At 30.9% G+C, this 16,461-nt stretch overlaps 1 protein-coding gene across 9 annotated transcripts in view; it reads left to right on the top strand.

The window, feature by feature from the left end:
* Positions 1-7,724: 7,724 nt before the first annotated feature.
* LOC106464660 (sorting nexin-29-like) overlaps positions 7,725-16,461 on the top strand; it is a 92,003-nt gene continuing 83,266 nt past the window's right edge. For 3 of the 9 annotated variants that reach the window (XM_022392424.1, XM_022392422.1, XM_022392421.1), the window contains exons 1-2: positions 7,749-7,793; positions 15,155-15,334. The gene's annotated coding sequence lies outside the window, so the exon portion shown is untranslated. Of the gene's footprint in view, positions 7,794-9,058; positions 9,071-15,154; positions 15,335-16,461 lie in introns of those variants that run through there. The other 6 variants (XM_022392420.1, XM_022392416.1, XR_002611799.1 and 3 more) reach the window with 4 other exon arrangements.

Raw genomic sequence — 16,461 nt, 5'->3', positions numbered from 1 at the left:
TTGCACTAAATACAAGTACTAGTATCACTGTAAACTATTACTATTGTTAATAATAATATTTAGTATATTATAATTTATAGTATTACTAATACTACCATACAACTACTAGTATTGTAGTATTACTGCTACTAGTAACTTCTTCAATTTTGAATCAGTTTTAGATAATTAAAAAAAAGCGTAATTTATAAGTTGAATGTTTTGAATTTAGAGTAAAGAGGTAAAACTTCGTAATAAATTAATTTTACTTTTAGGGCAAGTAAAAAAAGTGTAACGTCCCCTCCCGCTTCCTTTTTTTTTTTTCTTTTTGCAGTTGCTTCCCCCCACTTTTTTGGCGTTTTTTTTTCCTTTTTCGAATTACCGTTTTCCGATCATACAAACAAACGAAGACCTGAATAAATTACGAGATGAACACAGTTGATTCATTTTGCCCTTTTTCTTTATTTGTCATAAATTCTGTATCGTTTAGATGAAAAAAGGAAACAAAGTAGAATTCTATTTGACATGAACTCTTTGAAAACACGCAGCAATCGTGAAAAAAGGGTGCAAATTTTATTTTAAAGAGGTCATTAAAGAAAAAGAACTTCTTCCTACCTTTATTCGAAAACTCGGGACGCTAAACATTTTTTTTTTTACTTGGCCTTTTAGTTATATGTATTGAGTACATGTTATTAATCATGTGATGAAAGCATATTACCAAACATTTTAACAAGTATTTTGAGGTAAATATGATAACTTCTGAAGCTACCTGTGTAACATAGAATACCATAGATCAAACTAAAAATTAGCCAAGTAATGAATATTGTGAATATAAATCATTATATAAATGTTATTGCTTTTAGTTTTAATACTACTACTGGTTATCTCTACACAATTTACTTGTTAGGCCTCACTTAAGTTAGAATATTTTGTATAGTTTGGCTTTCTTGTCTAAGAAAGGATATTAACTTTTTGTAAAGTGCTCAGAGGAGGGATGCTTAAGTTAAATGATTTTGGAGATAGAATGGTTATCTTATAGAGATAGGTTATGACCTCTTGTTTAATCTTGAGAAACAAAGGGTAAGACTAAGAGGTTATGTTACTGAAGTTCAGAAGATTATCATTGTAGGGAAAATGAAAGGATAAAGGCCTTTGATTGTTTGTTTCTGTACTCAGGAGAGAATATTATAAAAAGACACATGTTTAAAAGTTGAAATATAGGCTACGCTCCAATATAGATAATTTTATTTTCTAACAGAATGAGTTGCCATCAGTAATAGTGGGGCCAGCAGCTTATAAGAATTAAAGTGTACTGATAAATTATTTGTAGTGGAGAGCATAGATAGACTAGAGTTAGAATTTGGTTATTATGTGGTGCTGATGTACAGGACGTTATAGGTCATGTTAACAGTTTAGTTGCTGGTATCAAGGAACATTCTCTTTTTCTAATGTATGTAGGAGCAAACGATGTTGGAAATTGTAGCTCAGAATAGGAATACAGGTTTAGGTATAGAAATAGGTGAGCAAGTGTTTTTTCAGGTTAGATGCAGGAATGAATTATTTAGAAAGATTTATTATAGTTAGGGCTTCTGTTTTTTGGTGTTTATTTTTTTATATTATTTTTAGCTGTTTTAGTCTTATCTAGATATCTTAAAATCTGTGTTTTTCAGAATTTTCACTTTTAGTACTGTAATGACTATTTTAATATACTGTATATTTGCTAACACACTAATTTCTCTTGTGGGAGTAATAACAGGTATAAAACATAGTTATATTTATGTCAAAGTTTTGTATGAGCAGCTAATATTTTATATGAAATTATAAAAACATACTTACCACTAGTGCACAAAACATGTTCTTTTTTTCCAAGACAGTAGTTCATATACAAAGGGTTACTTTTCATGAGCACAGTGACTTGGGAAAGTAGAAATGTTAATGTAAATTGAATAAAAATTTTTGGTGATTATTGAAAAAACACAGATTTAATTTTTCTTATGTATTGTAGGTGTTTTATTAGTTTATCAGTTAAAACCAAAAATCACAAGCCCTAATTATGATATGCTTATAGCAACAGATGGGTTATTTGAACCTGTGGGTTGATTTTCAGGTTAAGAGTAAATTAGGCTCCATTAAGCAGGTTACGTAGTTGGATGTTTAACATAATAATAATAAAACCTACAGACAACACAGGACCATTTGGTTTTTCAAGGCTGTTCTTGCTCATACACCTTTGGAAAAGTAAAAATTTAAATTACACTTTACTTTTTACTAATCATCAATTTCTCTCTTAAATTCCTATAAAGTTCTGGCCCCCACTTCCTGTTAGAAAAAAAATTGTCTTTTCCAAATAATAAACTCTGATTTTTTTGGTATATTCTAAAGGTAATAGGATGAGAGGACACTAGTTTTATATTTGGAAAAAGACAGGCTAGGCTCTAGTTAAGTTTTATTTTTCTAACAGGGTGATGATTAAATTACAAGTTGCTTTCAGCTGTGTTAGAAGCTAGCACATTACAGGAGCTTAAGAGGTAAATCAATGTTTTCCTTAAAAATAAAGGCTGGTTTAATTGTTTACTTTTCTGAAGGGTAGGTGTGCAAGAATATCCTTGAAGAACCAAATTGTCTCAGATTGTCTGTAGGCTTTGTTATGTTAAATATTTTTTACAGTATTGTTTATTTCATCTGAAATAAACACTGAAATTTAAATCATTTATTTCTTCTGTTAGAGTGGGTAAAAATTTCATGTATAATTAATTTAACATGTTATGATGCACTTACTTTCTTGATATACTGAGAGTTGATGCCATCTATTCCTTATGTGGTCTAACAGACCAGGATGCACCTATAGTACCTCAGAATGTAAAAAATTGTTTAAAATTTGCAAATCTTCGAACTCCATGCAAGAGCTTTTTGCACATCCTGTCAATTTGAGCAGATAAAGTGTGTAGTTATTGTGTCTAATAATAGTATTAATAAATGAATACTAACTTTACCCTTAGAATATGATTATTATTTTACCATTACTATATTGAGATATTATACATGGTACATCTGATTAATTCATTATATTATTATACACCTAAAAGAAACTTGACTACACCATTACAGGGTATACCATAAATTTTCAAACACTTGACAGAATTATATATTTAAATTTTTTTTTCTAAACAGTTCTTGTAAAGAGTTAAGGAAGTTGTAAATTTTATGTCTCTTTTTATTAAACTGTGAAGTAGACACAAAATTGCAATCTGTTAGGCTAGAAATGATTTAGTTGAGGTGTTTAAAATGTATGTTTTGTAAGTTGCTTAGGTAGTCTTCCGATTGGTGCTGTTTAAATGATGCAATAAAAAGGGTGGGAGTAATAGAGTTAGTTCAAAGTTTGGAAGTCCAGATGAATAATGTTTTTTAACAACATTTTTTATGGGATTAGCTGTAAATTGTGTTGGTTATTTTAAGGATAAAGGCATAAATCAGTGGACTGAATGACCTTCTTTCATCTTTCACAATTTGAATATATGAATATTGAAGGGGTTTAAAACATGCATCATTACAATATATATATAGTGATTGTAACAAGACGATTATCTTCCAGTCATTATTTTATTGCTTTTAAACTGATCACCAGAATACATGTACCTTGCCTAATTAGGTACAGTGAACTAGTTCATCCAACACTGAGATGAACACTTATCCTTTAAAACTAATGCCATTATCACATGTCTTCCAAAATTCTTAATTGCATATATATTTTTAATGGATGGAAAGGGACATTCTTCACACCATATTCATTATATTTCTGTGTATTATTTCTAAGGTTTTTCAGATATTTGTGGCTGTTCACCATGAGTACTTTTATGTAATTTTAGTTGACAAAAAAAATAAGACGGAAGCAATGACGAAGTAATTTTGTACATTATGTACACTTCTAAATCTTTATTTTCCATTGATTTTCTAGTTGTCCAAATGTTATTTTAACCATCAGGGAACAGGAAATAAACAATTCTAACCCAGCAAATTATACTTATGTTTAGGATTGGGTTCTCATCACCTATATTTAGGACTTCTGAAGTCCATGTTACCAAATTTATCAGACCAAACAACAAAAGTTTTAACAGATAGTTTATACAAACTCTTGTATGTAATAAATTTGAATATTTCAGTTATTTCACCTCTAGTTTTTTTCTCCGAAATGGGTTCAAAGGCCACATGGATGAGTCACCAGTTTTAACCACTCAGTCAGTCAGTAGACACTAAGATGATATCACATAAGGGACGCTTAATGTTGCAATTTGTACTGACATGACACTTGTAAAATGTGTGCATGCCATGAATCATGAGAAGAATTACGCACTCTGTAGGCTACAACATAGCACAACATATGAACTTCAACAGCAAGAAATAAAAATATTTGTTACTGTTAATTCTAGTTTTATTTACTGTTTAAAGAAACACTTTTGGGGATCCTGCACAAGTACATCTAGTCTATATGTGTACTTCAAAAAAAATAAATGCAGATGTAATTAGAGCAATCCATGTATAAAAACAAAATGCTGCTGTAAGGGAATCAGTCAAGATAATATTGTAGCAAACACCATCATCCATTCTGAAGAGATTCTTTGACTTAATATATAAGCAATATACAAGGCAAGTGTCCTTTCCAAGTTACACAACTAAGAAATTTGCATTAAGGTCTATATATTGATTAAATATTTTTGGTGATGTTATAAAATTTTAGGCATATTTTCAAGTTAATTTTATGATTTCCAAAGACTTTGTTTTTAAACTTTCATATTATTTATTCTTCAGATAGCTTTCTGTTTACTCTATATGAAGAAATATGTAAAATATGTCAAATTATTTTAACTTTGAAGTTATAAACTTTACTGTTCCCTTTGTTACTAAAACATGTGACAATCCAAAACAAAACTACACATGGTTTGACATAATGTAGCAGCTGTTTGTTTTTAGTCCATTAGTAAAATTCTGCCGGTATTCACTGGTACTGAGTACCGGAAGTTATTTTTTAAGGTGGTACTAGTGCTGTGACTTATTTGAGCTGCTTTGTGATTTTTTTATGTTTACCAGTACATTTTTTTTTCAAGAACAGGTTTACTTCACCCAGCTGAGTACCTCTCCTTTTTTTTTAAGAATTTCACCCCTGCATTAATCTAACAACTAAATAAAAGCCCTGCTATGAGCTTTAATGACTTAGTTCATGATATAGTTAAAAAGTATTATTGCTGGTTATTATTCGATGTTGTTACTGATCTTGTAGTTGTTTAAATATTGAATATTGTTATTTTGGAATTAGTTTTTCTTCTTTTTTTAATTGAAATAATTATTAACATTGATATTTATGTTGTATTGTTCATTAACATTAGTATCAAGTCCTGGCCAGGCACATGTTTATTAAATGTGTTTTTGGTAAGTGATAAACTTTGTCTTCCAGTTGGTTGAAAGTTTTATTAATTTTTTTTGTACAATCCTGGTTGTAGCAGCTGTTTGTTTTTAGTCTGTTACAATTGTGCATGTTATTCTGGTTTTGAATCCCATTTTAATTAAAACAAATGTTTTTTTAATTAAACTAATACAGTGTAAAAGCTACTAAACAGGAAATTATCAATATTTTAAGCAGCATGCACAAGATATTAAAATATGCATTAGAACTTAGAAATGGAAACAAACTTGTAATATTACCTACCTATACTTTTCTTGATCTTTCGTTAAGCAGTGTAAATAGCAAAATGAGATGCATCAGGTGCTTAGCTTCTAGGGTTGCTCATTGTTGCAATACACTAAATTAAGTTGAAACAGATCTCAAATTCTAGTTATTTATCAGCAGTTTTATTTATATATGAAATTTTACAGAAAGTTACAGAAGAAAAATATGAAATCAAAGTTTTACAAGTTTTTTTTTTCTTTATCATAGGATGGCATTTTTTTGCCTTTGTATCTAATGTTTATCATAAAATGTCACAGCTTTTCTGATGACTTTGCTATATACTGTAGCTAATTTCAAATGCTGTAATGTAACACATATTGGATCAAATTATTTAAACCAGATGTTTTAGTAGCTCTTATGTGATGGGAAAAACAGAAATAAGCAAATAAAAAAGATGTCCACATGATTTGTCATTAAAGCTAAATGTAGGGGGCTTATGAAAGTTTCTTGTCTTAGAATATCAACTTTGCCATGAAATGTCTTTTTTTTTCATATATATTAACTGCAAAAAATGAGACTCAAGGATAATACTGACCATTTATAAATTCTGAAGGGAACTTTATTATGAAAAAAGAATCATGAAATACTAAAAATCTTTATTATTCATATATTGGTTTTCCTTTTGAAGGTGAATAACACATTTGCAAGCTTACTAATTGTTTTGAGGAGAACATTTTTTTTCTAAATTCTATTAGTGTTAAGGAATAACTTGTTCAAGAAGCTTAGCAAAGAGTTAGTAGAGGCTTTAGCTGATATTTTTTGGATATCTCTTGACACTGTGTAAATTCCTGGTAATTTGAAGATTGCCAAGGTTATATACATCTCTATAATTCACAAAGTGTTTAAATATGTTGTCAAAAGTCACATAGAAAATCATTTTTAGTGATTCCCAGCAAGGTTTTAAGTAAAAGTTTTCTTACAGTGTTGGTTTGTTGGAGTTTTTAGATAAGGTATTCTTGATAAAAAGGAGAGAGTGGCAATAGATAGATAACTTTTGTGAGAGTGAGAAAAAGACTAGTCTGATCTAAGGGGTCTGTTTTAAGACATATTTAAAGTAGTGTTCATGTTGATGCTCTGAATAACTATTAAATTTACCTATGATACTAGATTACTGGAAAGGAGTGATTCTGTTGATAATGTTTCTGTTATTCAAATGGATCTTAACAGTTTAACATACAGTGAACAGACCATATTGTGGAAGATTAGTTTTAATACTGAGAAGTATAAAGCTATGCAAATGGAGTATGAAACTTTGAAAAGGGCTTATTTTCAAAATGAGAGGAGGAGGCTTGTGTTGCAAAATCATAGAAGGGTTTTGGCATTATTGTAATTACAACCTAAAGCCTTTGCTGATTGTTTGATATGGTTAGAAAGAGGAAATGTACTTCTAGTTTAAAATAATTTTGCAATTAAAAACAAAGAGGTTAGTATATTCTTGTACAAGTTCAGTGGTGGCCTACTTAGAGTGATTTGTACAGTTTCAGTCTAGATGAATGATTATCTAGGTGAGTTGTTAAAGCTGTAACAGAACTATGACTGGTTTACTGTAAATTGAAGAAGAATTGGGGGGGGGGGCTTTATTTGGGCATTCAAAATTGTTAGTGTTTAGCTGTTTTCCTGTGGGTTGTCTGTTTTGGTTAATGACTAAGAAGGTTGGGAGTACAAACTTGAATATTAAAGGTAATGTTCTTGGTTTAAGCATTAGAAGCCCAGATGAAAATGTTTTCTTCAGTAGTATTTTTACACTTATAATCTTGTTGAATGGTTTGGACAGTAAGTTATTTTAATATAAAAGTTTGTTAGATATGTGGATGTTATTTTAATTTGAACTAGTATAATGATATAATTTCACTTTCTGTCAACCTTTTTTATTTATGTTCAGATCACCTTGTGTAATAACAAACCATACATGCATAAAACTCCGAATTAGGTCTAACCATATTCTTACACAAAGTGAAGAGGATAGTGATAAATCTTGGAATTTTATAAATATATCTTAGAAGCTGTTTATCTTTATTCAACACAGGCATTGGCTAGGAGTTCAAAGCCACAAGGATGTTTCAGATTTTACCTGTCGAGCTAGTTGTATCCTAAGGTAAAATGCAGCATTTACTTAACTATACACTTTTGATTTGATAGAAGTTATTTACATTTTTAAACATCAGGAATAAAAGTTTTAATGTACCTTTTAGTGGTCGAAGTTGACACAAATAACCCAGTGAGTGCATTTTTTAAATTCAATTAATAGATATATTTAGTACCTGAACTTTAAATTAAAAGAAATATTGAAGAGTTCCTGTATGAACTTGTATGTGTGTGTGTGTATAAGTATTAGAGCTAGGTAATTAATGAGTTTTACTAATTGATTAATCATCAGGTTTATTAATCACATTCAAGTAATCAATTATTCTGATATAAAACTTGTATAGAGCTGGGTGATTTAGTCAGTTACTTGTGAGCACTAATTACACTGATTTGTGTCATATAAACTGATTAATCAAACTATGATTAAATTAATTAATTGAAACTGGTGTTTCTGATTATCACTATTTTCAAATATTCCAATAGTTGGTTAATTGAAATTAGTGTTTCTGGTTATTACTGTTTTCTAGCTATTACTGACAGTCAATTCATTGAAATTCCAATTATCTTGATTGTCCTGAAAATAATCAACTAATCAAAATTAGTTTTTTTTTACTATTACCGTTTGCAATTATTCTAACAGTCAATTAAATTAAATTACAATTAAATCAGTTGTAATGAAAATAATCAACTAATCAAAATTAGGGTTTCTAATTATTGCTATCCAAGTAATTGAAATATTGCTATTATGTTTTTTCTTATTAAGTATAAAATTTCATAATATGCTATCTAAGCTCTGCTCAATTTAATCTTGATAATTTTTTTTTTAATTTCAAGTTTGTTTAGCTTAGGTGATTTGGGGATGGGGTCTTGGAGTTTGATTCCCATTGCCACCAAACTGTCTTGACCTGTCTTTGTTATGGACAGCATTTGATGACAACATGTTTTATTTTCAGACATGTAAATACCATGGTTTGAGAAACACTGTACCTGGCTTTACACTTTGATAGTTGGAATAATGAAAGATACTAATAAGTGGAAGCACTTGTTTTGATTACTTGATTATTTTCTTGAGTAGAGACACTAAGTGATTGAGCTGAAACAACCTTGAATTGATTGAAAATAATGAGTAATCGTAATGGCAATATTTCAATTATTAGGTTAGTTGGATTAATCAAAAACAGTTGACAGTTCACTTGACACTAACTGATGTAATCAATGCTCATAGATAATCAATTATATTGACTGAATTAATTACCCAGCTGTAATAGATACATGTATATGTAAATTGTTATTTGTAACACAATATAAAAAAAAGATTGAACAAAATGATGGGCAGTTGTAAAAAACATTTATTGAAAAAAAAACAATGCCAGTAATTGCAAATCAGACTTGATGGTATCATCACCTATAGAAGATCATTGAATTATCAGTACTGTAACTTGTATATATGATTAAGATCGCATAGGTAGCTTCATGCTTAACATTTTTGATTCTAAATATGTATTAAAGTGTATTTGTTTCTATTATACTGAAGAGTAGTTTCTACAAGTCAGTAAAGGATTATAAGACAGTTATTTTCTGTTAGTACAGGAAATGGTAGTAAAACATGAAGTATGTCTAAAAAAACAATATAGGGTTTACTCCAGTATAAAATTAATAAAGGCTAGTGATTTTATTGTATTTATGTACATTTATAATGTATTTACCATTAACACTCAAGTTATTCAGTTTCACAATGAAGCTTTTTGTGTAAAATCAGTTTTACAATGATGCTTTTTTGTGTGAACATTTAATAGTTAAAACCAACAAAAATATTTTGTAAGTAGTGCTGCTATCTGGTAATGGAAACTTGAATTACAGTGCTTTTCTAAATAAAATCATAAATAATATTTAATATTAATACACAATTAAAAACATTTTATTTAGGCCTATCTCTGGCCTTCAAAAAGTTGACGACTCTACATGTTTCAACGTTGCAACGTCATCCTCAGGAGTGAATTACAAGACAGTGTTAAAGTATTTATAACTTGTTAGTAGGTCATGTGACCTGTATGCTATTTTACATAAATTCACGCTAAACCATTCAAAAGAAATCAATCCACAATCTTGCAGAAATATTTGTCATACCTTCATCTGTATTTAATACTACATGATCTTTTTTATGTTTTATTATTTCTAAGGATTCATGAATATTATTACCTATTATACTTTTTGGTTGAGCTAATATTACAGTTTTCCCATAATATCGTGTGTTGTGTTTCCTGTACACGTTCTGCTATAGATGAATTTTCAGTTTTTTTATTTTTTACATATCCCTTATCCTTATTTAAATGGTATTTTAAATTGCATTTTGTCTGTCCAGTGTGAATACTTCCACATTCACATTCTATTTTATATATTCCAGTCTTTTCAGTTAACTGTATTTCGTCTTTCGTAGTACTTAACATTTGATTCATCTTATTTATCGGTTTGAATATAGGGTAGAATATCTGTTGTTGTTTTTTTTTAACACTTTAAATAAACTAGTAGTTATACCTGGAACACATGATAAAATTAAGCCTTCCTTTCTAATTTATTCATAACTAGGTTTTAAAGTATTAATTTGATCAATTTTTATAGCATTAGTGAATTTCTTAACTGCCCTGTCTATAATATTCGTATTAAAACCTCTTTCGAATGCTATATATTTAATTAATAACAATTCGTTTTTTAAATCCTTTTGGTTAGTACATATCTTCAAAGCTCTGTTAACTATAAAACTATAAAATGCAGACATTTTTTGTGACTTAGTATGACATGATTCTTGGTGTGTCGGCATAAGAACAGGAAAAAGTTTACAGTAAACTGATGTTTCTAAATTACCTTGTACATTCCTTTTCACCAATACATCTAGAAAAGGCAAGCTATTATTTTTCTCAATTTCAAATGTAAATTGTATAGATGGTTCAATGCTGTTCAAATAGTAAGCAAACTCTGTTAATGCCTTATTACCATATTTCCACACCAAGAATGTGTCATCTACATACCTTATCCAAATATCAGATTTACATTTTGCATTATTTATGGCTTTAGTTTCAAATACATCCATATATAAATCACATAATAATGGTGAGAATGGTGATCCCATAGCTAACCCTTCATTTTAAACAATAATTTCTATAAAAACTATAGACATGGTTAATTTAACTAAGGTATGTGTTACGAATCTATTTTTTCAAGTTTCAACTGCTGAAATTTTGTTTTCTAACAATTTTGTTACAAAACATTTAATTGCATCTTTTACTGGAAATAGGGATACTACATCAAATGATACTAACAAATCTTCCTTATTTAAGCTTACATTTTTTATTTTCTCTACAAATTCTAAAGCATTTTTAACTGTATATTTATTTTTATTTCTCAAAAACAAACATTTCTGGGCTATATGCTTAGCTATTTGATACGATGAAGTACCTATACTTGATACTATTCATCTAAAGCTGTTATTAATTTTATGTACTTTTGATTTTAACTTTATACACGAGTGCCAAAATACAATAATTATTTTCTAAATAGTTTTCAGTGCACTCACTAGATGGCATTAATATTTAGTCATACAGTAGTGAACAGCTGAGGATATTTTAGATCATTTCTGCAACCAAACCTATACAGATATTCTTGCACCTTCCCAAGTTTCCTGGTGCTACTGTACTTTTAGATATAAAGAGGTGCAACCAGCACTGAACTTTATTTAATTTGTGAATTATATGATGTAAGTGACTTTGGAACATAATACAACTTTTCTAACCAGAATGGATAAAACAAAACTCAGTGTTATGAAATAATTTCTACCATTAAAGAAACCAGGATGAAATTTTGAAATTTTCAGTTGTAAGATTACAGAAAAATATATACCTTTGTAATACAGAAGTGTACTATGTATTTTCTAGTCCTTTAATTAATGTGTAATATTTTTTCAATAGTGTATTTTTAATATTGCTTTTTCACTAGAAGTGTGCTGTGGTTGTACTACGTGGTTAGAGAAACAGTCATTTTTCTTGTTGGAGAATCAGATAACAGCTAAGGGCAATCAAACCATTTACAAATGCATGGCATGCTCACTTGGATGGGTCTGGGTGCTGATTTTGGTTTATTGTGTATTTTGCATTCTAGTGCATGCATATATATTTATATGCACTTCAAGCTTTACAGATCCACACAATATAAATTATCAATGCATCTGTTTCAATGTATAATTTGAAAAAGTTGGTCACAATGTTAGGAAGAATGTGGTAGAAGTACCTAAACTGGGCCTTCTATGTGGTGGTTGGGACCACTTGTGAGCTTCTTAGTTACTATATCAATACTAATTGTTTACAAGACTGTTAACTCATACACAGACAGACACATAGATGAATGTATGTCTGTTAAAATATTCCAGGCCATGGAAGAAAATTGCATTGTAACAAGCAGTACTACAAACATGAATAGAGCATGTTAATTACTTTCCACAGCATTCTACATTTGTAGCCCTCATATTTTGAACCTTCTTAAAGACAATATCATGAAACTGAAGATGTGCTCTACACTTGAGATGTAATGCCTTAATTTTATAGAGCTTGCCCAAAAAGGTTCTCATCTTTGAAATGTACTATTCACTGACATCTAGAAGAAGAAAGAATCAAATGTCTCTCTGAAATTTTCAAAAACACATTAGGGTTTTTATTGTGTTCTGCCATACTGTATTAGTTTAATCTAAACAAAATTTGCTATCCAGATTCTTTTATATTCTGAAGAAACCATTATTACTCTGATAGTGATCAAAGTTCAAATTCTGAACAATAGAATGTTCTGGGGTGAAAGTTGAGACAATAGCCAAGCTTTTTGACTTCTTACTAAATTAATCATTCTCTAATATGAAAAGAAGCAAATTCTCATTGCTCTCAAGAAATTTAAGGAACCTGCATTTCACTTAGTTGGCATAGTTGGAAACATTTTTTTATCCTATTTACACTTAGATGTGGGTAGGTTTCTTTCCTGGAAAGAGATATTGTTAAAGTATCACAATTAAGGAAGGTCAGAGGAGATGCCTGAAGCTGATGAGAGAGAATTACTGTCTGATGTGTCTCAGTACAGTATCCAGGAGGGTTTGTGGGCTAAATCATTTGTATGGAATATCTGAAAGGTAGAAGTGATCAATTAAGAGTCAGAGAAATTGTTCACTACCACACAATGGAAAGGCATTTGTGAGTTGTCTTCCTAAGGTACTTGTACCATTCTTAGCTTCCCTTCATTTTCTCTAATGTGTGACCCTTCAATAAGTGAAGATTTATCACTCTAAAAAAAGATGAAACAGACTTGCTTTAAAGAGAGCTTGCATCTTAATGAATATAGCACACAAACAAAAGATTGTGGCCAGAGTAACACAAACTGGAGAACAAGCATATAAACACATACATTCTGATTTGACCAGTCAACCTTAAAGTGAGTGAATTTTTTGTAGGATCATTGCCTTTGATGAGATTATTACATTCACAAAATAGAAAGATGAGGTAGAAGCTTAAAACATTGAGAAATAGTTGAGAATGGAAACAATACTGAGAATTACACATAAGTGGAGAAGAACCATGCCATGAATCATAAAGTTTAATATTAAATTTGTATTCCCTCACAGACAGCTAATTAATTGAGAAAAAAATAGTTTTTTAAACTTTAATAACAATAATGATTTTTACATGTGCAAATAGAAAATTGCAAGTTATTACCTTGAGTTAATATACTTATATTATAAAGAAAAATGGGTAATTATTGTGTGATTTGGTATTTTAATGAAAACATAGCTGTAATGTTATTGAATAAATACCCACCTACTAATAATTATATCTGTTTGAAATACACTTTAAAACATTAAAAACAGTAGTGTTTCTGCAGTGTCAGGAATGCTAAAGAGTACAAGTTAGTGGTGTAGGCTTTTATAATACCATGTTATAAACAAGCTGAATGCCCATCCCATAAAGGGAAGTAATGATTAATTTTTCATCTCAAAATTATATGTAAATAAATGTTTTATAAAAATTAATTATAATTTAGTAACAATGTAGAGAATGGCTATCCTATTTTTAGCATTTCACGAAAATATTTTTTAACGTATATTTGGTTATCTCCTCTAAGTATTGCTTGATTTGCATTTTGACTTCTGTATATTTTTAAGTTACGTTCAAATGTTCTTCTTGATAAATCCTTATAGATTGCAACATGCAAAAGAACTGATTCTCAAAGACATATTTCTAGTCATTGATCAGGTTTCTCTGACTGCATAGCTTTTCTTTTATACTGTTCATGTTGCCCTTATACTTTCTGTCTATCAAAAAAGTGATGTGTTTTTCTATATTGGCTCATCTGCCACTCCCTCCCACCAGGCCATTTTACTGTTGCCCACCTTTCAGCCTTCTTTACCTAGTTGTTGAACCAAGAATTGTTGATTACTACCATAGCAACTCTATCTGGTGGCCTTGTCAACTACCTTTTGATTTTAACCCAATAGTTATGTCTTTTCATCTTGTTCTGGTCTTTTCTCATTCATTGTCCCCTTCATCCAATTCCTTTGCCTATCTGGAACCTAAATTTGGTCCTACACATTCTTACCACAGTCTCATCTGAACCATCCATTGGCCACTTGCTTATTATACCATCTTTCTCAAAATCTATTTCCTTTTACTTCTTTATTATGGTCATCGCAGATCTGATCTTTATGCATTAGGTGCCTCATGTACTTTGTTTCAGAGATCTTCCTTGCTCTTTTTCCCTGACTACTTGTTTCTTCCTAAAACTTGTGCAGCTCGGGAGAGAGATTATTTCCTCCTTTGTTACTCTTTCATTCATCTAAGCCTTGAGCAGTCAGAAGTTACTTGGCATGCACAGCTCTGTTTGGGGTTCCCACAATTATTTATTCTTGACATGCAACCCCTCTTCTTCCAGAGATTTCTCATTCTTTACACTTATTAGATGGATTTGTCAACTCATTCGGATCCAATATTCCTCCTTTGATGGAGGTGCACACTGGCTGTATCATGTTTCATCACATTAAACCAGGGCCAGGAGAGAAATCTTGGGCTCTGGTGCTTCCCCTGATTCTGGGTTCCTCATCCTCTCTTATCCCCCTCCCTCCCTCCCTCAGTCATTTATATTATCTTTTCCCCTTGCAAGACTTACCAAAATATTTTTTTATTTAAGCTCTCCATGCTCTATCATAGTAGCCAGTCACAGTTTTGGATGTCTCAACCAACAAGACATGACGCAACATCTTAAAATTGCCCTGTGGGAATGTTCACCAATGTGCAGCATCAGCATATAAATACTACTTTCTTTCTTTCTTTTTTTTTTTAGTAGTAGAGAGAGAGAGAGAAGGAGGACTTTTTGGTATCGTATACGTGGAAAATATTTGCTTGAGCCCGGGCTTGTACGATTCACCTCTAGGAATCCACCCATTGCCAAGTTAAGCCTCTCAGGATATATTTCCCTAAATCTGCAGGGAGTCAGAAAGATAGGGTTTTCCAGAAGACCACTACAGTGGTATGTGTGTGTCTATATATATTTCATTGTCCATTCCAGACTGTACCTTGTATAGACTATCATAGAAAAAGCCAGCACCAGGGAAATGTCTGCCTGCTTCCCTGGCTCATGCATGCTGATTTTTCAAATTAAGTTTCACGTTAACCCATTGCACTTTCTCCAGTAAAAGACCTTTGTAACGGTTAGTTCCGATCAGGTCCAGACATCTCTCCATTGTCTCCCAAACATGAACTCTTCTCTCCTTGGTCAACAAATAGAGCATGGGTTGATCATGCACTTATCTGCCCCTTCCAGCAACACAGTAGCTTTGCCTTGCTCCATTTGTATGTCCATCTCAGTGAAGAGTATACCCTCCATGGGATGTATGCAGTCTCTCATGGCTGTTGCCTATTTAATAAGCCACCCCCCCCCCTTTATAGGGTGTCTCACATCATGGCCTTTCCTCTTCAATCGCCTTTTCTAAAGGAAGCTTATCTAGGTTTTTGCAATTGTACTGGCCCCTCCACCTAATCATTGTGGGATTCTAGCTACTACTGTGTGAAGAGAGGTAATTTCGGAAGTTAACATTTTGCTTACCTGAAAATGTATTTGTGATAGATACTTACCTGTCTGTACACCTCCACACCCTTCCTCCCCACACGGTTGCACATTATTTTTGTTTCTTCTAAGGATGAAGTTAATTTTGATTGCAAGTGCTTATGGATTTACTACACACAGAGGATATGTCACTCTCATATTGGTGGACTGCTATTATCATGTGATGATTACACCACACTAGTACAGCTCATATTAACACACTTGTCTTAAGTAGGAGATAGTTTGAGGGTAATGGCATGCACAAAATCTCAAAGGCAGATGCACAAGGAATAGCTATTGTGTGAATAGATAAGTATCTATTGGAAATGCATCTTCAGGTAAAAAAAATGTTAACTTTTATTATTTAACCTAAGAAGTTTCTAAGAAATTTAGCACTTTAGGCCTTGAGGTCATTTATTTTTGGAGGTCATGCTTTTGTAACCCTACTTTTTTCTTACTGTGTTGGTTGTCCAAAAATAACTCGCATAGCTATAAAATATGCATTTTTAGAACACAATATATATATATATATATATATATATATATATATA

This window comes from Limulus polyphemus, unplaced genomic scaffold, assembly GCF_000517525.1.
Source record: "Limulus polyphemus unplaced genomic scaffold, Limulus_polyphemus-2.1.2 Scaffold1712, whole genome shotgun sequence".
In the NCBI taxonomy this organism is placed as follows: Eukaryota; Metazoa; Arthropoda; class Merostomata; order Xiphosura; family Limulidae; genus Limulus; species Limulus polyphemus.
This window is presented reverse-complemented; position numbering and strand designations above follow the sequence as displayed.